Source organism: Alligator sinensis, unplaced genomic scaffold (assembly GCF_000455745.1).
Source record: "Alligator sinensis unplaced genomic scaffold, ASM45574v1 scaffold519_1, whole genome shotgun sequence".
Taxonomy (NCBI): domain Eukaryota; kingdom Metazoa; phylum Chordata; order Crocodylia; family Alligatoridae; genus Alligator; species Alligator sinensis.
Window position 1 is genome coordinate 1,461,522 of NW_005842187.1, and position 4,420 is coordinate 1,465,941.

The 4,420-nt window shown below is 46.9% G+C and overlaps 1 protein-coding gene across 1 annotated transcript in view; it reads left to right on the plus strand.

Annotated features, from left to right (window-relative positions):
* The window catches only part of ASTN2 (astrotactin 2), a 594,006-nt gene that overhangs the window by 359,870 nt on the left and 229,716 nt on the right, over positions 1-4,420 (plus strand).

The window sequence follows — 4,420 nt, forward strand, 5'->3', positions numbered from 1 at the left end:
ACCTCTATAATATTATGCAATTGTATGTGACTCCTATACTACGCAGTGTTCCCAGTGCTGAGGAAGACAATGCCTTTTGCTTTAAAAGTTGTTCCCTGTGGCTTTCAGGTTGGTGCTAGCTTTGTTTCCTGTTTAAGATTAGTATGTTTGTTCCAGGAATATTAGCTAAAAATGAGACACCCCACATGTGTGCACACACATTCAGTGCTCTCTCTTTCAGTCACTCTGTCTGGTGTAAACAGAGGGTTATGGTATAGAAACACCATTACATCATCTCCTAACAAGAAAAGAGAAGGAGGTTAATGGAGAAGAAATTATTAACTAAAAGATGTAATTTGCCTCTGATTTTCATAGATATTCAAGAACCTCTCTGAGCATTAAGACACCAGCTGTTAGAGAAGCCCTTAATTTGGTGCATTTGAAACATAGCAGGAAGCTGCCTAATTCCAGGGATTAAAAGCCTGTTTCTGCAAAGTAGGAGCAAGAACCTGCTATCAGAACAAGGGGCTGAGTATTTTAGAGGGATTTATAACCGCTGGGATCCTTTAGTTGTGCAGATGTGACAGTCCTTTAAATACCGCCTGCTTCCCATGTTGCTGCATCTTCAGTGTCCTTAATAAATAGGATATTCTTAATCAACCAAGTACATCAGTGTGGTTTAGGGGGAAGGCTTTGTGCTGTCAGAAGCCCTCTGTATTGGCCTAGAGTTTTCCCATCAGTCACGGTTCCATTATACAACGATAAAAACTACGTAGCTGCTCAGACCACCCTTTCATGCTAAAATTGTTCTTCTGCCACCCAATACTCTACTTTAGTGACTGAAGGTTATGCAGGATATGTTCTTCCACACACTACTTAGCGTGACAGAAGGGACATAAGAGGAGACTCTTTGCATGATCATGCAAACTCAAAGGACTGGGATGTGTTTTGACCACCTCCAGAACACAGGTTATGTAAATGGTGTGTGTAGCAGGGCACTGGGATGCGCCTGCTCCTTTGAGAGGGAGCAGCCTGAGAGGCTGCTTCTAGGTGGCAGAGGGGAGCTAATAAGGGACTCGCCTGACTGGAAGAGGGCTCAGGCTAGAGCTATATAAGCTCAAAGCTGGCACTGGTCAGAGAGTCTCTTTCCAGCAACGCTGATGAAGTGAGGAGCTCCTAGCTGCAGAGTAACAGGGCTCCTGAAGGGACTTGGTTTTAATTAAACTACTCTGCAGGCCTAGGGAACAGAGGCAAGGTCCCTGGGCAGAGAAAGGCTGGATTACAAGCAAGCGGCCTTTGTTTTATGTAAATCCCTAGAGGGTTTGAGGTGCCTACTAAGGGGTCTGAGAGCCCAGAGGAGGTTTTGCGTATGGGACCAGAGGGTCCAAGAGCCCGGAGGAGGGGCTGTGTGCAAGCCGGGATGAGAGGGTTTGAAAGCCTGGAGGAGGGGCTGTGTGCATGACCAGAGGGGGCTGAGTGTATAGGCTAGGGTGTAGCACCAGGCTGGAAGATATGCCCGCTGGGAGATGCAAAGTTTTCCCTCTTAAAGAGGCAGAGGGCTGCTTCTGTTGTTGTTTGTGTTTCTGTATAGCTCCAGGGCTTATGGCTTATGTTACTGTTTAAACTGATGGTTCGGGTTGGGACTGTAAGGGGAAGTTACGGAGGTCACATTAGTACCCATGGGGCATGCAATAGCTTTGAGACTTGCCAGGGGCAGGCCCAAGGCCTGAGCTGTTGTTGAGCCCATAGTGGGGTGGATTGTGAGGGCATAGTGAGATAGGGCCCAGGGGCCTGGTGCTCAAGAGGAACACAGTCACATGGGGGCCAAGGGCCCCATGCCCAAGAGGGGCACAGCAAGCTAAGGGCCAGGGGGCCTAGCACTCAAGAGGAGCCAGCCATACAGGGGCCAGGGGCTGGTAGACAGGGGCTAGGGGCCCAGTGACCCCTCATTATAGTAACATCGGCAAGGCTTGGGGTGTAGTGTAGGGTAGGAAAAGGAGCCATGCAGTTTGCCCTTAAGGCTACAGGTGCTCTACAGGGGCCTTGTCAAGCTGAGAGGGATCTGTCAGGCCTGAGGCTGGATTGAGACCCAGTGGGAAATTATTAGGATCAAGGCTCACTCTAAGGCTTGTTGGCAGCCTCCCTTAACTAACCTTGAATATTAAGAACAAGGCATGGCAGGAGAGCAATCTCAGGAGACTGACATTAGAGTCTGAGCCAGGCAGGAGTTGCAGGGCCGCTAGGGGGTGTCACAGCCACTCCTGTGGCCACGAGACCGTTCACAGTGTGATGGCCTTACAAACTAGCCCTTGTTTTCAGCAGCAAAGTGGGTGAGTTGGGAAGATTTTGCCTAAGGTCTTAGCCCTAAGTCCTTAGTGTCACATGCTATGGTGTCTCATGCATACATTTTCCTTCCCAGGTTCACATAAAACTCAAATTTCTTCCCATTTTCATATAACAGCTATGTATGCCAGAGTGCAGGCTGAAAATCTCCAACTGTCCCAGTGGGGGAAATGGCAAACCAAAGGTATATTATTCTTCTGAAAAAAAATGTTATAGTGCCTTCTCTGTACTGTCCATTGTGCAAAGACTCTACCCTGAGGCAACATCCTTAAATACCACCTTCCAGTGCATACCCATGGGACGAAGGCAGTACCTAACAGCCCTTTGCATGTTTATGTAGCCCTGTGAGTGTGAATGATGTTTAGGTGAGGTCCCTGCCTCAGTGAATTTACAGCCAGATCTGTTTGATATTTGGGAAGTTGGAAAATTGGGGATGGGGAAGCTGGATGAATATACTCAGGGTTTTCATGAAAACTGGATATTTTCCTTTTAAAACAAATGCTTCATAGGGTTTGTTGTACCCTGAGCATGCATGAATAAGGGGAGAAATGCTTCTTCATTGGAGTGAGGAAGGAGATATTGTCCTAAATAAACACCTCTACTGACAAATCTAGTTGGCAGAGGCTTGAGCTAGGGCATCCTTGAGAGGGGCTGAGCTGATATGAAGTTTCTCCATCCTCCTGCTGCTTTTCACATCTGGAGCGATACCTGCCAAGTTCTTGATTATGAGCTATGGGGCTGTTTTTTCTAGGAAGCAGCCTTAGCATGAGTGTTTCAAAGAGCTGCGGGCAGTGCCCTGATATGACATTTTTACAACAAATTCCCTTTCTTTCCCTGGGCTGAAAGCTTGGGCGGCGGATGAAGGCTCCTTAATCACATTCCAACAATCCGCTTTTCTCCCCTTATTGAAGCTTTCCTTTGGGACCACAAGAAACAAAATCAAAACTACATTTAAAAATAAAAAGTTACATTAGCAGAATATTAATAAACAAGCATCATCTGATCTCCTGCATATGTGTTATACATAAAATATTCCATTCACGCCTCTCTGTTTAGCTGGGAGGCTCAGTGATGGATCCAGCTTGCTAAAGAGAGATTAAGAATGACTTCCCCCTCTTTGCATCATGATGGGGCTCCACCCAAGCTTCATTCAGCCCCCATACCACAAGGGATTTTTTTCCAAATGGGTTGTTTGCTGGTTCCTTACTGTTTTGTGCCATCTCTTTCTCCCAGGGGAAAAGGGATTTGTTTTTAAGAGCTGTTTGCAGTTTCAAATTATTGCTTTTATGCTATTAGTATGTCAAAAGAAAAAAAAAAAAAAACCCAACCCCCCCAGAAACCCAAAAAACAAACAAAAAAACCCCCAAATTACTACCCGTGCAAGGTTTCCTGGCTGCCTTCTTGATAGGAAGCAAAGAGGATGTCAGGCTGACTTCTAGTTGTCTCATGTCAAAGCAGTCCTGAAAGGACTTGCAGACTGAAAGGACTGGGCTCAGATTGTTTGGCTCTAAGAATGATTTGTTTTTCCTTCCCCTTCCTTTTGTTCTCATTCCTTTCCTCCCTGATTGCAGGTTGGTCTGCCATCTAATCTGGAAGTCCCTAGTCTAGACACACTCCGTACCAAACTCCTCCCCTCCTTGCTCCCAGGGGCGTAACAACACTATTTGGTGGAGACCAGCGTGCCAGAAGTCTGCCAGCAGCAGGGTGCCTCTGGGTCAGATTCTTTCTTGAGCTCTTTGGAAAAAGATGCCCTACACCATCTTGCCTTTGCCTGCACCCCACAGCTTGCTTGCTTTCCTGTATCCAGTGTCAGTAAACGTAGGGCTTTCTAGCTAGTGGGGACAGGAAGCCCAGCCAGTGCAGTCTTGGAGAGGAAATGCCATATGTTGGGGGAAGGAAGAAAATATTTTTTCTCCCAGCTGTTGTCTGAGAAGAGAAAATCTAGTTGAAGCATCTCAAGGTTACAGAATATATAGTTGATAGGTGTGTGTGACGCGGTTAATATTCGCTTCCGATTCGGATTTGGCTGATTTGGGGGACAGTGATTTGATTCGGAGATTCTGCATGAGCCCCCCAGCCCCCCGCCCACTCCTAACCC